Source organism: Alligator sinensis, unplaced genomic scaffold (assembly GCF_000455745.1).
Source record: "Alligator sinensis unplaced genomic scaffold, ASM45574v1 scaffold537_1, whole genome shotgun sequence".
NCBI lineage: Eukaryota > Metazoa > Chordata > Crocodylia > Alligatoridae > Alligator > Alligator sinensis.
Genome location: NW_005842734.1, coordinates 670561 through 691292, shown reverse-complemented (window position 1 = coordinate 691292; position 20732 = coordinate 670561).

Below are 20732 nucleotides of genomic sequence, written 5' to 3'. Positions count from 1 at the left end.
GCGGGTTCTCTAGTGGATGGTACTGTGGAGTGGCAGCCAGTTGAGATAGGTCCAAATGATAAAACATCAGTCAGCAAAGTGTGTGAGGATCCCCTGGAACATGAAGTGGTTGCTGGTGTCCCAGTTTGAGGTAACCTCAAAGACTTTGCCCTGGTTGGGTTTCACATTCAGCTCGCTGATGCACTTTGCCTGCACACTATCCTTCAAAAACCTCTCCAGGTAGGGCAACTGACATTGGGGTGGGGGGAGTTGGGGGGTGGCCAAGTGATTGGCATCAAGGGCTGGGACCAGCAAAACCCACAGATCCTGCTGCTCCTTGGACCATGTCCAGAGGTAGGCCATGTGTTTCTTGAGGGATCATATGTTGTTCCAGGCTTAGCTCCTCAGGAAGGCAAAGTGCACACCATCTTACCTGAACTCTCCCTTCGGTGACCTGCTCAGGAACATGGCCGGGTCTTCATTGGATGGAGCCCAGAAGCATGGGAAATACCCATAGTAGAACGTGGCATAGCTGTGCCTAGATAACCCCTGACCAGTGGCTGTCCAATCTCTTCTTGGACACCTCCAGTGATGGAGAGTCTACAATTCTTGGAGCAGCTTGCTCCACTGCTTCAGTCTTGTAACAGTGAAGAAGTTTTCTGGATAGCCAGTTTAGACTTACTTTGCTGCAACTTCAAGCAATTAGTCCATATTCTCCTCTTTGCAGCAAGAGAAAAAAGTGTATTCCCTCATCTTTATGGCAGCTCTTCAAGTGTTTGAAGTCTGTTATCATGTCCCCATTTAAAAAACCTTTCCAGAAGCTGAACATGTCCAAATCCTTCAGTCTCCCCTCTTTTGACTTCCTTTCAAAACCCTTTATCATCTTTAGTATCTGTCTTTGGGCCCTCTGTAAATTCTACACGTCCTTTTTAAAATGTGGAGCCCACAACTGCAGCCAGTACTCCAGATGGTTCCTAACCAGTGTTGAATAGTGTCACCAGATTTGACTGTCACTTTGGGGTGCGCTAATTTATTAAGGGTACATTTCTGGGGTCTCTGTAATTCTATTGTGTGTTACTTGTGTTTCTATATGGAGCTGTATCTCTCCCTTCTGCAAGTCCTCACCCCCAATGGTGCTATCTTGCAGGACTCAGTTTCAATGGGGCTGGGTTCCTTCAACCACTGAATCAGTCAAACACATATACTCACACATACACACAGATTAACAGGACACACCTGAGCAAAGTCGGGTTATTCAGCATTGATAGGCTTTGTGCGTTGAACTCTGTTCATCCCTTATTTCAGCAGGACAATAATAAATGCAGTTAGACACACATACACACATGCTACCAGAGTACGCCTGAGCAGGTTGGGTCTGATCAGCACTTTCAGCTGATACCCTCACGCGCCTCAAAACTCAGCACATCCCAATCTCTTGTCAGAGTGGTCCAGTCCTAGTTGTAACTCCTAGGGCTGTGTGAGGCTTCGGACAGAGCCTCAGATCTGGAGAAGCTTTGGATGCTTCAGGGTCCGAAGCAGCACATCTGGGTTGAAGCACTGGCCTCGTTCAGCTTCCTGAAGTGGTTCGGAGCTGCCTGGGAGATAATTGGGATAAAATATAGACAATAAAATATCTATAACTTTGTTTTTTTTTTGTCTGATTTGGATGCAATTCTCAAGGATGGTAGACTCTGCAGAAAGGCTGAAGCTGCCATCTATAACAAAAAAGTTATAGATATTTCATTGATTCCCCATTATACGCTATGCCGGATCTCCGAGGCTCTCCAAAACTTCAGAGCTGCTTTGGCCAGAATGAGGTGGAAACCCCGTCTGGAGCTCCAGATCAGATCGTGGCCATCCAAAACAGCTGGATCTGAAGCAGGATCACATTGCTGCCGACCCTCACAAGCCTAGTAACTCCCTTGATGAGCAGATCCCACCATAGTCTTGGGCATTACAGGGATCTTTGGCTTAGGTAAAAGAAGCATTGCTGCAGAGCAAATGGGGAGGTCAAGGGGAAGGAAGAGTAAATGAGGTTCAGAGAGAGAGTATAGCAACCAGCTTGACCATAGCAGTTATTTATTGCCAGGTATATGAACTTATGATGATGCCAATAGTAATAGCCATACAAAACAGACAAATAAAACAGTTACAATATTACATAGTTTCAGTTAGGTATTTGGGGAAGTCTAGCTCAAGTTTGATCAGTAAAAGTCCAGTTTAGGAAGCTGTGCCCGGAGTAAGAAACCAAAAGTCAGGTTCCTGGAGTCAGAGAGAGTTGGGGTGTCAGCCCTGAGTGAAGCTTGAACCAGTCGCAGTTTCCACGTGTTTGTTGGAGCTGGCAGAGAGGCAGAGCCCTCAGCATGATCAGTGAAGGGATTCCAGGCAGAAAAGGAGTGGAACTGGTGCAGCTTTTGGATCCAAGCACCAGGACAGAAACTTGAGCTCGGGTTTGGGTGTTGTAGAGAACTCACAATGGCTCAAGGGAGAGCACTAGGTTTGTTTAGGGGTAAACAATAGCTCATATGCTGGATTATAGGAACTGATCCCTCCCGGCTGTGGATGGCATTGCTCTGAGGGAGCTCACAATACAAACAGGCAGATTCAGTGTTTTGGGTATGAATAAAGGAGTCATTATTAGAATTGGCCTGATAAATGCTGAGCTGGGTGTATGTAGACATGGGTTGATTAGCATTTGGAGCAGAGATCCATCATGCAGTACTCCCTTGCTTCTCTGGTCCCAGTCCTGTCCTTGCCTTGGAAGCTCTGTTCTCCATTCTGATTGCTAAAAAAGGTACGTTCCTGCCCCATCTCCCATGTAAATGAGTTGCCATCCAGTTCCGTCTCCGATGTAAATGAGAGCAGGGGAGTTACTTCACTCCTATCACCCTTGTCTGGAGGGCTTTAGGTGTGTCTCCCACTGCATCTTCATTGTCTTTTGTAAGTCCTTCCTCTAATCACTTCTTGTTCAGGTGGGGCAGGGGGTGCTGAGTCCTTTGTGAGTCAGACAGGCTTTGCACTGTGCCAGGGTTCCCCAAGAACACAGAGCTGACAGGTAACAGTAGAGAGTTACTATCATTTCCATATCTTACACCTAGTATTTCTATTGATGCATCCCAAAACTGCATTCACCTCTTGTGCAGCTGCATCACACTGCAGACACTTATTTAGTGTGTGGTCTACCAAGACTCCCAAATCCCTTCCCATAGAGTTGCCATCCATCCAGGTGTCCCTCATTTTGTATTTGTGTTTTTGACTATTCCTCCTGAGGTGCAGCATCTTGCATTTGTCGACATTACACTTCATCCTGTTAGTTCTGGCCCAACTTTCCAATCTGTCAAGATTTTGCTGAATTGTGATCACATCCTTCAGCACGTTCACAGTCCTTCCCATGGGCCCATTAATAATGACCTTTTGTTTGTGGCTGCTGAGCCAGGTATCAATACACATTGTAGTAGTTTTATCTAGCCGACATTTCTCCAATTTCTTTATGAGAAGGCCATGCCTAGCTGAAGTCTAGATACACTATATCCACAGCACACCCTTCATCCACCCATCTAGTTACTTTGTCAAACACGAAGATCAGGTTTTCTTGACCAAATTTCTTTTTTTATAAATCCATGCTGGCTGCTTATGATCAGTCTTTCATAGATAGATTCATAGATTCATAGATTGCAAGGGTCTGGAAGAGACCTTGCAAGATCATTGGGTGCAGCCCCCTGCACTATGCAGGAAAGACAACTGGGGTCAGGTGACCCCAACCAAGTAACCGCCCAGTCTCCTGTTGAAGATTTGCAGGGTACGTGATTGCACCACCTCTGGAGGCAGTTTATTCCATAGTCTGGACACCCTGACTGTGAAGATGTTTTTTTCCTAAAGTTAAGCCTGAAACAGCCTTCCAGGGGTTTGTGGCCATTACTCCTGGTTTTCCCCAAGTTGCCCTGGTGAACAGCTGTTTGCCAAGCCCTTGGTGTAATCCCTTGATTACCAAGTTCCATCTCAGCTACCAAGTTCCATCTCAGCCTTCTCTTTTTCAGGTTGAAGATGCCCAAGTCCCTGAGCCCTTTCTTTTATGGTTTCCCTTGCAAGTCTCTGATTATATGGGTGGCTCTTCTCTGGACTCTCTCATGCTTTTCCGTGTCCTTGTTGAAGTGTGGCGCCACGAACGGGGTGAAGTACTCTAGCTGCAGTTTCACCAATGCTGAGTAAAGTGGAAGGATCACTTTCTTGGTTTTAGTTGAGATGCATGGGGTGATGCATACCAGAGAAGTTTGCCCTGCTGGCTACAGCATTGCACTGACAGCTTATGTTGATACTATGGTTTATTATTTCCCCTAGGTCCCTTTCAGTTGTGGTGCTAGTCAAATTGGTGCCATGAAGCTTGTAAGTAGGTTGGGGATTGCTCATCCCCAGATGGAGCACTTTACATTTCTCAATGATTAACTTTATTTGGCTGTGATCTGCCCAGTGTGCCAGCATGCCTAGGTCTCCATGTATATGTAGCCTATCTTCAAGCATGACCATGCTCCTCCACAACTTGGTGTTGTCCACAAACTTGGCCAGTGAGCTCTTCACTCCTACATCCAAATCATTGATAAAGATGTTGAAAAGCACTGGACTGACACAGATCTGTTCATTAGAACTCTCTGCATGCTTCCCCTCAGCCAGCTTCCCACCCACCTAACTGTCGCACAGTTAAGCCCACAATCCTCCAATTTTTTTGTGAGAACATCATGGGATACCAGATCAAAGGCCTTTTGGAAGTCTAGGTATACATGTTGAACTCCTCTGTCTTATCCAGATGGTGATTTACCTGGTCCTAGAAGGAGACAGGATTGGTGAGACAAGACCTGCCCATGACGAAGCCATGTGCTATCATTCAGAATCCTACCTTCTGCAAGAGCATCAAACATAGACTCCTTGATGAATTTTTCCAGGATTTTCCCTGGGACAGAAGTTAAGCTAATTGGCCTATAGTTGCCCGGGTCCTCTCTCCTCCCCATCTTGAAGATGGGCACAACATTGGCCCTCTTCCATTTTTCAGGGACACCCCCTGAATGCCACGAGTTTTGGAAGAGTTTCGTCGGAGGTTCTTCTGACTGGCCAGCTCCTTCAGCACTCTTGCATGAAGTATATCTGGTCCTGCTGACTTAGAAATGCCTAACTTTTCTAACTGATCATGCACCAGCTCAACATCAACAGTAGGAAAGCAATCATTCCCACCACACCCATTCTGAACCCTATCTAGTATGATTTTCGCTTAGTCCAGTGAAATACCAAAGCAAAGTAGTAATTCAGTAGTTCAGTTTTCTCCTGAGTGTTGGTAACCAGCTGTCCTAAATATTAAGCAATGGCCCCACACTTCTATTTGTTTTCCTCCTGGTTCCTACAAACCTAAATTCTTATTTGCATGGATTTCTGTTGCTAGTTTAAATTCAGTCACCACCTTAGCCTTTCTAATCTGCTCCCTACAAGTGTGGGCTGTTGTTGTATAGTCCTCCTCAGGGACTGTCCCAAGCTTCCATTGATTATATGCCTCTCTCTTCTTTTTTCAAGAAGACCACGATATCCCTATTAAGCCAAGAGGGCTTACCAGCCCTTCCACTACCTTTCCTCTACAGGGGAATGGACTTCTTTTGTGCTTCAAGGATTGTGTCCTTGAGGAACAACCAGTCTTCACGCACTCGTTTCACCTTTGGTACCTTGTCCCGCAGTGCTTCACCTACTATTGCCCTGAGCCTGTTGAAATTTGCTTTTCTGAAGCTCAAAACTTCAACCCTGCTAACTGATTTGCCTGCCTTGTGATGGACAGTGAACATGATGGTTTCATGGTTGTTTTCACCCAGGCTACCCTCTATATTCAAGTCAGTCCAGATCATATCCTTTGACCAAGATCAAGTCTAGGAGAGCGTTACCTCTGGTTGGGGCATGCACTTGTTGAGTCAGGTAGAGCTCTTTGATATAGGGCAGGAAGCAACATGACTGATCCAATTTAGCTGAGTGTTCCTTCCAAGAGATGTCTGAGTAATTTAAGTCACTCATGACGACTGTGTCCCGTGCATGTACAGCCTCTGTCAGTTCTCGAGAGAACTCCAGATTGAGCTCCTCCCCCTGCTTTGGTGGTATGTAGTATACACCTACAGTTAGGTCTGTCTGACTGTGCCCCCACCTCTCCTGTAGTTTTACCCAGAGGGTTGCGAGCTACTTTTCTTTGGAGCCGATGTCAGCCTCCAAGGAGGTGTACTGCTTCCTTACATAGAGAGCTACACTTCCACTTTTCTTCTCTACTCAGTCCCGTCTGTGAAGGTTGTAAGTCTTTATGGCTATGTTCCAATCATGTGTGGAGACCCACCAGGTCTCTGTGATCCATACAAGATCATAATGCCCACTGGACAGTAGGAGGGCTAGCTCCTCCCACTTGTTCCCCATGTTCCTGGCATTAGCGTGCAGGCCCCTGAGTCCTCCAGTTGAGACCCTCAATTTCCTGTCACGCTGAAGGAGAACCATTCCTTCAGCTCTTGCAAGGATGGCTCTTGTAGCATCCTCAGCTTCGGAGCTTACTTGTGTGCTGATCCCCGGGCATGCTCCAGTCAGTGTTTTCCCATCCCTTTGTGATCTTTGTTTATAGCCCTATCTAGAGGACTGGCCATCCTGGCTGAGAACAGGGACCTACCCCTCCATGTGAGGTGGCTGCTGTTTCTCCCTAGGAGTCCTTTCTCCCTGAAGTGTGTACTGTGGTTGAAGAAATTGAAGATCTGTAGGTAGCACCACTGCCAGAGTCATCAGTTCACATCTACAATGCATCCTTCCCTCCTAGGTCTATGGCCTGTAACCAGAAGCATAGAGAAAAATACTACCTATGCCCCAAACCCCTTGTGCGCAGCCCCCAGAGCCCTGTAATCACTCATGGCTCATTCTGGATTACTCTCGGACGTGCCGTTTGTGCCCATGTGGATGAGGAGCATGGGGTAGTGTTGTCCTACCTTTCCTCCTCCAGGTGCTTACAAATTGCCTTCCTTAGGGTATTCTATAGTAAATTCCCAGGTATTGAGCTGAGGCTAGCTGTCCGTAGTTTCCCTGGTCCTCCTCTTTGTGTTTTTCAAAGATGGGCACTACATTGGCCCTTTTCCAGTCCTCTGGTACCTGGCCCTTCTCCCACAACTTCATTGCCAAGGGCTCTGAGCTCTCCTCTGCCAGTTCCTCCAGGACCCTGGGATGAAGTTTATCTAGACCTGGTGATTTGAATTGAGACCAAACAAATGCTCTCTGACCATCTCTTTTGTTATCTCCACTCTCAGCCCGTCCTCTTCCTTATCCACATAATCCTTGTTAGGTTTCTGGCTGCAGCTTAAAGTTTTTGTGAAGACTGAGGCAAAATAGGTGTTGAGTAGCTCTGCCTTCTCTGCATCCTCAGTTAGGAGTTCCCTCTGACTTGTTGACAGAGACACACGGCTTGCTTGGTCCTTCTTTCCTGGCCAGTATATTTATAAGATCTCTTCTTGTTGTCCATAGCTTCTTTTGCCAGATGAAGTTCATTCTTTATCTTTGCCTTTGTGATTTTGTGCCTGTGGTTTCCTGCAATTTAATGGTATGATTCCTATGTAGCCTACCCATTTTTCCATTGCCAGTACAGTCTCAATTTGCATTTGAGGCATTTTAGAAGCTCCTTGTGCAGCCTCCCACCAGCTTTTGAACAGATTTGTCACCTGCTTGAAGAGTGTTTTATCCACCTCCTCTTCCTGATTGGGTGGCCTATAATAAATCCTCACCATTACTTCAGTGCCACATGTTTCAGCTGTCATTTTCACCCAAAGGAATTCTGCTTTGCTATCTTCTTCTTCCTTAATTAGGGAACAAGTGTATGTGGTTTTTGGCATAGAAAAACAGTTTCTTTCACCCCTGTCCTGATGAAACAGGGTGTAACCCTCCATGGTGACATTGCAGTCAGAAGAGCAGTCCCAATGAACGCCAGTCAGATCATAGTTCTTTTCATAGCCTATAGTTTCCAGCTTATCTTGTTTATTTCCTATACTTCCTGCAATTGTATATTGGCATGAGATGCATTTTGCATTTTGATTTTCTCACTGCCCTTTTGCACAACTTGTTGAAGTTCTGTAGCTCTCTGTCACTTTCCCAGAGTTTAGTTGGTTCTCTGAGTCCTTTCCCCTCTAGACTGTGTTCTGTTGCTGGAGGTTTTTGATCACCATCCCTCTTGGAGCCTAGTTTAAAGCTCTCCTTGATCAGACAGCACCCAAAAATGCTCTTTTTGTTCTCTTCAGATGGATCTCACCTTTGATAGAATTATTTCTCCCAAGAAAATCTGCCCATTGTCAAAGAAGCCAAAGTCTTCACATGGACATCACTATCTCAGCCACGTGTTCACTTCCAGGACATGCTGATCTCTGCCTGGACCCCTCTGTTCTACAGAAAAGATAGATGAGAAGACTACTTATGCTCCGTGTTCCTTAATCCTCTGCAAAAAACCCTGTAGTCACTTCTGATTTGGTCAGTGCCATTCCTGGCAGTCTCATAGATGTCTTCATAGACAAGCAGTGATGCATAGTGGTCTGAAGGATGGATGATCTTTGGGAGACTCTGTGAGGTGTAGAATTGGGGGTCCAGGCAGGCAGCACACCTCCCGGGCCCCCAAATCTGGATGACATATTGGTGCCTCTGAGGTAATCACCAGCTACCACCACTCTTCTCTTCCTTCTTGAAGCAGTAGTCCTGGAGTCCCTGTCTTTGGGGCCTTGCACTTCCTCCTCTCTCAGCTCCTGCCTGCCCTGCCTCACGCCTGCAGATATCCTTTCCTCTGCCTGTTCCTCAGCAGTTCCGCCACTGAGTGCTTGGAATTGGTTCCCGACTACAATCTGCTCCACTTCAATTCTGGGTCCCTCCTTCTTCAAGTAGTCACTTGCTGTCACTTCTCCTTATTTTCCTTTGGCCCCTCCAGTACCAGGATCTTGTGGCTCTTGCTGAAGCCATTTTCCTGGTCTCCCGCCTCTGCCCTTGCCCCTGCCAGCAATGCCCACCACACAGCTGCTCCAGGCCTGCCTCTGCCAGTGATAATCAGTGCCCCGTGCTCCTGCTGGACATAGTGCTGGCCCTGCTGGCCACTCGCCTGCCAATGGGGGCTAGGACACCAGCCGCAGGAGGCCCTGGTCAACCCCCTCCTCCTGTACTCCCTGCTCCAGCCCACCTACTATTCCACCAACATGCACCCCCACACCCTATCCCCCACCAACCCCCATCACCACTCTCAGGACGCACACATGTTCAAAACAAAAAAGCTTTATTACGCTCACAACACCAAACCTCATCCCTACTCCTTCCCTTCCCAACACAAAGAGCCTACTCTCCTGTCCATCCTCCCTCCCACCAAAAATAAAATACCTGCTTCTCAAAGTGCAGGATATTTACAATAGTCTCAGTCTCTATCTGAGTACTGGAGTCAGGGGGCTGTGGAGTAGGGACACCTAAGGGGAGAACCCAGGGACAGGCACCCAGCACCCCATCCTTGGGCGGTTCCCTTGCAGCTATGCACGCTATGGTATATGTGGTGGATGTAGGGCTCCCTCCGGGGTGATAGCAGTTGCTGGTTCTTTGGCACAGCCAGCTCCCCCTCTTTTGGGGGCTATCCATGGCCAGCAGGGTCGGTGTGGGGTTCTGTCCCCACTGCTATCGGCTCTGGCTCAATGCCCATGTGGAGTTGGGACAAGCGGCGGGCCTGTGCCCAGGCAATGGGAACTGGATGGCAGGGGGCCCTGGATAGGGGCCAGGCCAGGGGCTCCAGAAGGCAAGAGATGCAGGAGGATCTTTTGCCAGGGCCAGGAAGGGGCCTGCTGCAGGGTGGCAGGCGGGACCCAGTGTCCCTACCGAATCATGGTTGGGGGCTGGGCATTGTGGGGGTGGGGATGGATATGACCAGCAGGCCCAGGACAGTGTCCAGGGTCTGGAGGTTGGCATCTGAAGCCTCCACTGCCTGGGCCTGGAAGCCCACCTGGTGCTGTAGCAGCACAATGAACTCCTGCTCCAGAGTCTCCATCCATGCCCAGTGCTCCCACTGGGCTTTATCTCACACCTGGTCCCAGACAGTCTCCTGGGCAATGTTCTTACCCTGTCAGGACTGCTTCCATGCCTCCCACACCTGCTCCCATGACTCCAGCTCCTCTGTTACCACCAACAGCTGCTGGAGCAGGAAAGTCTGGTTTTGTGGGCACTATTGGCACAGCCAGTGCATGTGAAGGGTTCCAGTGCTGGGTGGTGGCAACGTGAAGCCTGCATCCACACTTGGGGCTAGCGGGCTCTTCCCTGCCGAGGCAAGAGACAGAAGCCTTTAGTCAGAGTTTGCAACATTTGAGAGATAAGATGCTCTGCACCAGGGGTTGTGCACTACCCAGCATCAATTTGGGGGTTGGCTGTGCATGGGTACCCAGAAACTATTGTAAGCTGGCCAGGCCGGTCTGGACCCATGTAGCTGGCACCTGAGCCCTCTGTCTTCCTTTGCTCCCATTTGTCTGTCAACACACTGGGTGCTGGCTAAAGGCAACCTGCCTCCCACACCCCATTCTGAGGGAGGGTGAGGCCAAGCTGTTGGCAGCACTTGCTCTCGCAGCACTTGCTCCAATCCCTGCTCTCGTACCCTTCCCTGCCCAGCCCATTGCACCTGGGCTTGAGGTGTGTGGGGCTCCCTGAGAACTGGGGTGAGGAGCTGTCTGTGCCCCAACCCTCCCTACTGGGGGCCTCTATGAGGACGTGCCCCAGTGCCAGCTCCCCCCAATGCTGGCTCCACACCCTGAGTGTGCCTCTGCTGTGTGTGCCCTGGGTGGTATGCAATGAGCTGTTTGTGCAGGTGAAGGGGCGTCCATGCCACTAGGCCTTGGTGCTGATGATCCTCCCGCTGCCCTGGCATACCTGCACTCCTGATTTGGGACCCTGAGCTACAAAAGTGTGTGGGGACAGCCCAGGCTGCCCTGCAACCTCCACCACCACCTGGAGGGCTACCTGTGGCATTGCTACACATCCCTGCCCCCGGCTGCTGAGGAGGACATAACCACTGGCATTGCTGCCTTCCTTGGGTATGAGAGGACTATGGCTACACAGCTACAGGGATACAGGCTACTGACTAAATCTTAGAACTGTATCCCACCTCTCTCTGTGCTGTGCAGGGGAAACCCTGGGCCAGGGGACTGAGGATATGGCGGGTAGGGCGGAGAGGCAGGGGCAGGGTTGGGGCCAGGGCTGGGTGCAGGGATGCAAGTACTAAATGGCAGTGTCTACTGAAGTTTCTGTGCAGTAGCATTTTGAAATGCCTTTTAGGTGACACTGACTGTGTTGGAGCTCATTACTGCTGCAGAGTGGCGTTATGTCATGCTTTGTGCCATGTAACACTACTACGCAGTAGTAACGAGCTACCACATGTCAGCATTTCATGTTGATGTGACCACAGTGTTGTTGATTCACTTTTGGTTCAGTTCATCAGTGGTATTTAAGACTGATTTGCAGTTTGTTATTGTTTTTAATTATGTATTTGTATGATTGTAGAGACTAGGAGCTGTGGTTTCAAGTCCCATAAAAACTCAGAAGAAGATGGTCCCTCTGCCAAAGAGGTTACAATCTAAGTCTAAGACAAAAGCCAACAGAAGGATTCAGGCAGAAAGGGATGTGCAAGAGCATGGTGGGGAAATGCAGGGAAACAACAGGGCAACATTGATCAGCAGAGTAGGCAGTAATCTCATTGTGCCAGCAGTCTGTGTGTTCTTCAGCTTCTCACAAACAGCAAGGCATTGCGAATTTTGAGGAGGATTTTGAGAGATGAATAAGCTAGGGTACAGAGAAACAGAAGGAGGAACTGCTAGAAATGTAGATAAGAATCAAATATTATCATTACAGAGGCTGACAGACAAATGGCTTGCATACTTTTTACATAGTCTCCTGTAAAGTTAGAAGAGATTTATGTTGTTGTGGGGGGTGCGGGAGAGGGGGGGTAGTGTGTGTGGAATATACCCCAGTGGTTATTTGTGACCTAGCCTATCCCAGCCTTGGGATATCTTTGATTTTAACTTGTGCTGGTCAATATGGCTGTGCGTAGCTTCGGTCCCTGATTCAATTTGTCAGAAATTTGGCCTAATTCAGTGGCTGAATCTCTGAATCTGAATCAAGTTAGGAGACCTTTTAATCTCTCTCAGTAGAAATGGAACACTTGGCATCGATTTGGAGAGATTTGGAAAGATGTATTGATTCGGACATAGACACAGGTTGAAACGTTTTTTCTACATATGTCTAGGTAGCAGGCGGCTAATAATGCTGTGATGCTGGGGCACATGGAACATCCCACAGGAGCCCGGGGGGCTCCCCAGAATGCTCGGCAGACCACCCAGAAATGGAGCAGAAACACTTCTGGTCCACTTCTGGGTGTGCTGTGGAGAGTGCAGGCCCCTTCCTCCCCACCCCCATTCCCCTCCCGGCTCTGCGACTGGTGCCTCCTGGGTCCGGGGGCTCACCCAGGATCCCCCACAGCCAATTGCCAAACCAGGGGTTCGTGGAGGGCTCCCACCATGGTTCCTAGTGGACATGAAAGTGGACTGGATGTAATTCTGGTTAACTTCTGGGTTTGCTACTGAACATGTGGGGGATCCCTCCATGCTCCGGTGGGATGCTCCATCCATCCCAGCATTGCAGCATTCACAAACTGCGCTGGGTACCTTGAGGTATGTAGAAACAACATTTAAAGCTTTTCTATGGCCAAACTGCTGATTTTCCAAATCAGCATCAAATCTTCAGATTAGGATTTGGCTGAATCAATTTGAGACAGTGATCCAAATCAACGAATCAAATCACTGCCCCCAATTCGGGCCAACTCACTTTAAATTTCCAAGAAAATACTTTTTACATAGTCTCCTGTAAAGTTAGAACAGATTTGTGTTGGGGGTGGGGGGAGCGTGTGTGGAATATACCCCAATGGTTATTTGTGATCTAGCCTATCCCACCTTTGGGATATCTTTGATTTTAACTTGTGCTGGTCAGTAGGGCTGTGCGTAGCTTTGGTGCCTGATTCAATTTGTCGGAGATTTGGCCCAATTCAGCGGGGACAGACGTTCTGCAGGGAGATGAGCGACACAGCGAACTTGTTTGCTGGCATGCCGTATGTCGGATCAAGCATCATAAGTTGAAACTGACATCTTAAAGTTGAAACAGGCTGTCAATTTATAAATGTTGTAAGTGCAAAACGTTGTAACTCCAAGTGTTGTAAGTCAAAGATTACCTGTATAGCAGTTGCTGCAGGGCCTGAAAATGGAACATCAGGACCTGGCTGTGCAGACAAACCAGTCCCTGGCCAACATCCCACAAAGGGAGGATCAGGACCCCCGCTGTGAACCAGTGCTGTCCTGGCCAGAAAAAACTTGAGTGCCTATCTCTGGAGCCCTGCTGTGATCTCAAGGGACACAGCCAGGGTGTGTAAGTGGTGCCAGAGCATGAACAGGACCAGCTGGTTCAGCACCAGCACTCTCCCATGCAGGGAGAGACACCTCAGGAGCCCTGACCATTCCTGGAGCCACTCCACCACCCTTTCCTCCACTTGGTGTCAGTTCTCCGGTAGGAAAGGGTCTGTGGGGGACAGGTAGACCCCCAAGTAGGGAAGTGAAACCATGCTTCAACGGAACCTGTGGAGTGTGGGTAGGAGTGAGCCCATCTGCCACCTGTCGCACACTGCCAGGACAAAGCTCTTGACCCAGTTGACCCAGGCAGAGGAAGCTGCTGAGTACAATGCCCTGCAGGCGTCCACATGCACCAGGTCATGAGTCCTGGACCGTGAGAAGTATGTCATCAGCGTACACTGACAGGATCAGCTTCACCGACAGCTCCTAGGACATTAACCCTGCCACCTGCCACTGCAGGAGGATGAGGAAGGGCTCCAGGGCCAAGGTGTAGAGCTGTCCTGACAGTGGGCAGCCTTAATGCACCCCTCTCCTGAATGGGATGGGCTCCATCAGGGTGCAGTTGAGCTTGACCAAACACTCTGCAGAGGCATACAGCACCTGGAGAGCCCACGTGAAGTGGGGCCCAAAGCCAAAGGCCTGCAGTGTGCCTCTGAGGTACCCGTGATCCACTCTATCAAATGCCTTCTGGTCCATGGATAGGAGGGCAAAAGACATGTCCTTTCAGCATGCTGCTCTAGGAGGTCCTGAACCAGGTACAGGTTGTTGAAGATGGAACATCTCAGCACCGTGTACGTCTGGTTAGGATAGATCACGTCTGTCAGATTGGACTTCAGGCACAGAGAGATGGCCTTAGCTACCACCTTGTAGTCCACGCAAAGGAGGGACACCGGGTGCCAGTTCCTCAGATTGTGGGATCCTTCCTTCTTTTGCAGGAGGATCAGCATGGCCCTCTGGTGTTATAGGAACTCCCCACTTCCTTTGGATTTGGCCCAGACCTCAGCAAAGTGCGGGCCAAGGACATCCCAGAAGGCCCAGTAGAACTCTGCAGTCAGCCCGTTGATGCCTGGCACCTTGTTTCCAGCCATCAGGCAGAAGACAGCTGAAAATTTGGCCAAGGTGAGAGGAGCCTCCAGCTGGTCCCATTCGCCTGTGCTGACCTGCAGGAGTACATCCCACAGGGTCTGACAGGCTTTGGCATTGGTCAGATCCAGGGAGAAGAGTTCTTCATAGAAGGCTTGCATGCACCACTGCATCTCACCTGGACCCGTGAGGGGGTGCCATCAACCGCCAGAAGGCAGGTGATGTGCTTCTTGGCTCCCTGCCTCCTCTCCAGGGCATAGAAGAAGCAGAAGCCATGGTCCATCCCCCGAAGGAGCTGGACACGTGAGCAGACAAACGCACGATGGGCAAGGTGATTGTCCAGTGTATGAAGCTCTTACTGCCTCTCTGCAGCAGGCAGCCTGGCACCACCTCAGCATCCTGGAGAACCTCCTGCTGCAGGCCTGGGGAGAACAGGGTGGCCACTTTGCAAGAGGTGGCCGAGAGGTGACTAAAAAAGACCCTGCCTCCCCACTCCAGTCGCCAGTTAAGCTTGTGGGCCAGAGTCATCAGGGTCTCCTGCAAGAATACTACAGGGTACCCCACCTCCTGAAGGAAGGAGAGCACCCAGCATCTCCGGAGACCCTTCCTGCAGCTGTGGACATTGAGGGTTTTGATTTTAAATACGCTCATGGCTCAGTCAGGGGGTGGAGTGGATGGTTTAGCATGGGCCTCGTGCATCTCAATGCCCGGTGTGGGGTTCGCCAGCTCTAACAGTGCCCTCCCATAAGTATAGAGGACATCTAGAAAATTGTGGGCTCACCTATAGATCTGGGCATTGCAGCTTTTGGGCACCTTGCCTTCCCTTGCCAGTGCCCTTGCAGTGGCAAGGATGCAGTCAAAATCTCCCAAGCAGTCCAAGGCGAGCTGTACCTTGCTGGTGGGCCACTGGGTGTACTTGCAGTCAAGAAATACAAGTAGCTCCCCCTGCCTGTTCTCAGGCATCTTCCTCCTGATCCTGGGGCTCAGACCCCAGACTCTAGTTGGGAGTGGGAGAGCTCTGCAGCTCCCTGGTGCACCATGTGAGCTGGCTGGAGGACACCAGAACAGTCCACTTTTCCACTGTTTATCGCCTCCACCTCTACATGCTTGTGTGCTGCACGATCCATCATGTTGCCCTCATGTTCCATCCAGACGTCAAGTCCTTAGACTGGGACCTGCTCAGTGACGGCATGGCTGGGGCAACCCAGCGGCTGAGTCTGTACTCCACCCTCATCCTACAAGCCACTGGGGACCTCAGCTGGTGACTCCTCCATGAAGCCATTGCCACAGATGTGTATGTGGTAAGCTGCACAGACACCCTGGTCTCCTGTCCTTTTTGCGGGCAGAGAAAGATCCTGATATGCATGGCTCTCGAGTGTATCAGGCTGCAGCCCCTCCACCTCCTGAACCTTCTCCAAAGGTTCTGGATGAATTTCAACCCCCACCTTTTTATTTTTGGTCACCCCATCCATGGCCCCACCAAGTCCCAGGACCTCCTGGTTAACCTTTTCCTGGCCCTGGCCAAGTGGGCTCTGTACTTGAACAGGAAGGAGGCTCTAGCCAAGAAGGTGTGCAGAGACTGTGGAGCTGCTTTTCTCTCACTTGTCTGGGCACATTTCCAGGCATAGCACAAGTGGGCGGCATCCACTGTCTCCTTAGATGCCTTTGGGGACCCTTCGGAGAACTTCTTTTTACATTTTGAACCCTTGACCCCCACATGGACTGGTTGCAGCCTGGCTCTGCAGGGTGCTGCACACTGTCTGGCAGCTCATGGGTGCTGTGGCTGTCACCTGGGGCTCAGCACCACTCAGCCCAAGTGGCCCAGAGCTGTGAGATAGTGCACAGTGCCCTGCTGAGCCAGGCTGAACCCACAGGATGCTGCAGCATGGTTTCCAGGTGGCTGGGGCTGAGCCCTGCTGCCCCCTGTGCAGGGGGACTGTGCAATGAGGCTCTGAGTGGCCTCGACCACTGCTGCTACTGCTGGTGAGTACAGAGGGCTACGGCTGGGTGAGAGAAACAATGGGGAGTTGGGGGAACCAACAGGGAGTTTGGGGAATGAACGGAGGACAGGGGGAAGAAAGGCGGAATTGGGGAAATGCTTTAGCCGGCTAGCTTCTGGTTGCCTCAGAGCATGGTCCGGGACTGTGCCCTGGCCTCCTTTTTTCCCACCATGTTTTTTCAAAGTTAGCCCTACTGGAGTCCAAAACTATTACTGTAGACCTATTATTGTCCATCCTAACATTTAAAATAAATGGAATAAATTAATTTGAGTATTTTGTGTAAGATTGGTACAGACTGTTGGGGGTATTTGGATCCCTATGGTATTTGGATCAGTTTAATCTTCCTCTTTTAGTTTCTTCCATCTTCTAACTGTATCTTCCATCTTGCTTGATTCTTCCTTCTCCTATTCCTGTACCAGTGGCAGAGTCCTGCCATTCTTTAATTTGTCAAGCTTCCCCCTTCATTTATGAAGACACTAAACTGATTCCGCAGTTCCTTTTCACATTTTCTGGCTGCTCTTTTGGTTGTTCTTACAGCTTTGTGCTACCATGGGTTGCTCTTCTCTTCTGAAGTTATGCCAATTAGGAAGTCATCTTTGATAGGTTTCTTGATCTACTGCTTTATATATGCTGCTTCAGCTTTTATGCTCAAAGATCTTTACCTTCTTATTAACCCTTAATGTGTGACTGCTCACAGCATGTTCTTATTTTGACACTGCTTACCATTCCACAGATTTCATATGGTCCAAGTGTAATGTGTATGAGGTCGGGGTAGGGGAGATCAACTAATTCTTCCCCTCAGGGACTCTTCTGCCACGCCTTTGTTGTTGGAAGAAAAAAAAGAGATGTTAATCCCTGAGATAGCATACAATCAATCACCCTGCTATTAAAGAAAACAAAAATTGGTTTTATTAATATTTCTCATTATAATGGCAGTTTGTGGCCATTTTTCTCTGGGTCCATGGGTTTAACTCCCTCTCTCTCACTTGGTTGAAAAACAGGGAAGTTATGTTGTAACCTCTCCCTTTTCTCTTCCTCTGTTTGCTGGTCCCCACTTCCTACTTAACCTCTACAAGGAGTTTCCCTCGTTGGAACAACCACGTAAGTGCTCATGGTTTTAGCATCCTTTCTCTCACCAACCTCTCACCATGGTTTTCTTCACCCGGTGAGTTAGACTCCGCAGCGTTGGCTCTCAATTCAGATCCATCTCTGATCATGCTGGCCATGCTCTCTCACATCTCTTTGTGTGCCCCTAGGGGCAATCTGCTGCCCCCAGTTTCCCCTCTTTTCTACAACCCAAACCCTCATCTCCATTTTTTTCACCTGGTGTGGAAAGAGGCACAGCTGCACCTCGTGTCCCAGTCACTGCCTTTTCCATGAACCGGCTCCCCCACTTCTTGGGAGAGGAACTGTCCCAGTCACCTGCAGAGGGTTCGGGATTGAGAGTATGATCGGGGGTTGAAAGGTAAGAAAGGTTTATTGACTCAACAAAAACACAACTACGCGTAGTAACAAAACAAACAATGACAGACAAAAGCAATGCGCATCGGCAGCTTATCGGCAGTCCCCTCTGATGCCTGATACACAGCAAGCTTCTCTTTCCACAAAGTTCAGTGAAGTCAGGCGTCCTGGAACAGCACTGTCCAAAGGGGTACCGGGAAGGACCCTGGAATGCCGTCCTTGGGCTCCTTGAGGTCCACGGGCCCACTGATCCAGGCAAGAGCTAACTAATCCTTTTCAAAGAGCTGTATCTTCCTTCTAATGGTTTCCAGATATTCCAGCCAATTTAAAGCTTCTGAATGGTTCTGATAACGTACAACCACTCAGATTCCTTTGACTTCAACTGTCCTTAGACTGACCAATTAGCAGTACAAGCCTTGCATTCCTTTGATAAGGTAATTTTAACTACACCACAGGGCCTTACTACTTCAAGGCTTTGCTAAATTTACTAGGCCTTACTTTATACAAGGCCTCACTACATCTTAGACTTTAATTAGGATTTTAGCAACAACGTATAGCTTAATATCTAAACAAATACAGAAAAAAAACACTTGGTCTAATCTTCATAGAGCCTTCACTTCAGCAAGCACCTTTATCACACAGACATAATTTCAGCTGTGACAAGGAACCAAGGAACAGGGTGACTATCACCCTGTTACAGTGTAACCTTACCCTTAAATAAAAACATTTAATAGCCCACAGCACTGCAGCAGAAAGTCTTTGAGCCACAATGCTCAGGTTAAATCAGAGACAGGGGCAGATCCAGAGGGGATCCAGTGGTTTGGACACTCCCCGATTCCATGACTCCTACTACCATTCCAGGTTGATCCAAGGCTGCTTCTGCCCTGCTCTAGCAGTGAACTGTGTCTGCTGCTCAGAAGACAGCAGTCCCCTGCCCCATGCTCACGGGATGGCAGTGGCAGTGGACAGCAGCGGCATTGTGCAGGCTTCCCCCCCCACCCTGGCACCCTGCCTCTCCTTGTGTCCCATGCTGGCTGGTTAGGGAAATGGAGAGATGAAACCTCATCCCTCCATGAGGTCCCTCCATGACCCCTGTGCATGTTCCTGGAGGTGAGGAGCCCAAGCTTGCTTAGTGTGGTTTAAGCCCTCTTTCTGCTCCCTACACCTGCTCATATGGGCCATAATTTAAATTTGGCCCCAGCTAGTAAGCCAAGTCAAATCTCTGAAAACCAGGAATTACAAGATTATGGTAGACATCATCATTGTAAGTGTTTGGCAGAAAGAGAAATTAGTCAGGGACAGGGGTGAATGTTGATAATATAGAGAGACTTGACTTGACCAGGCAGATGCATGGCTGGGGAAGGATGAGATGAAAGAGACAAAGGTAGGGGATGTTTTGTAATAGAGAAAGTGTTTTGATATAAGCTTGAGCTACATGGCCAAGGAAGTGTGTAACACGCAAGAAAGCCATTTCCTGTCAAGTCGGTATACAGCATTTCTGAGAACATAGAGACACATTTTAGAATCCAGTGGCTCCTACGGTGACAATTGTTTAATGAGAAAGCAAGGAGAAGGTGACCTGCAAACAGTGTCCCGGGGGATATTTTCTTTGGAGGACTGTGAGAGAAAAAGAATGGAAGGCTAGGAAAACATAGTCCCAGAAGGTGTTCATCAACCTACTTAATATTATTGTGCTTTCTAAGTAATAGACCAGTCAGGAGTGTGAGACATGGAAAAATTAGGTGGCTTTTCTTACCAGCCCTGTCACCTGTCCTCATCGCAAACATGTCATTGCACCATCTTAATCCACTATTATTAAATATCTAGGAGAGGGAAGAAGCCCCTAGGAATAACATTGTATCCTGATGCTATTAAGGATTTGCTATACAACAGAACTGCAGATCTGTGTGATATATGCATCTGCCTACATGCCCCTAACTTGTGTAATAAGAGTGCTCCTGTAAAAGAAGAAAACAAAAAAATGAGAAGGAAAACACATAGGAAACGGGAAGTGTTGTTGTCACAGAATTAAATTTGTCTGGTGGTATTTGATGTCCATACTGAACGCTGTGTTCAGAAAAAAAGCAAACCAAACTTGTGAAAATTAGAATATAAAATGTCTAGATATATGCCAATACAGCATTAAGTTGGGTTTTTTTTTGACTGGTAGCCAAGTACGTCCAAATTATGGATATTCTCCCTCTGCCTTTGACCTGCACTGGATAGGACCTGCTTCCAACCATACTAAGATCCAACACTAAACCTGCTCACAGAAGGAACATCACAGCTACTAAATTTTATAATGCCATTTACTCCCTTTTATAAACCTTTCATCCTGAAGCACATATAAGACTGTGCTTTCCCTTATTCAGCATTAAACTCTCAGCCTCCACTTCTCTTCCAGCTAAGTGCACATACCCCACACAGATTTAGGGAATTGCTCCTGCATTTGAATGCACTAATTCAGAGTCGGTGGAAATCGCACTTGATCATCCATTAGATATGTCCTGACACCTTCCTGTATTTCCTGATTTTCAAAGTTTTAAAATGTGAAACACTTTCAAATTTCATTTCCTGATTTTCAGAAGTTGGAGTTTTCTAAACTCAGTCTTTAACTCAGCATTATGAAGGGTTTCTTTTTTGACATAGATAAAACTAATTTGGATGTATGGTTTCCACCTTTCTTTGCTTAAATATTTGATATATTCTAGAGATGTTTAGAAAAAGCATGACTGCAAATGTAATGTTCCCGACCCAAACCAGAAAGAGC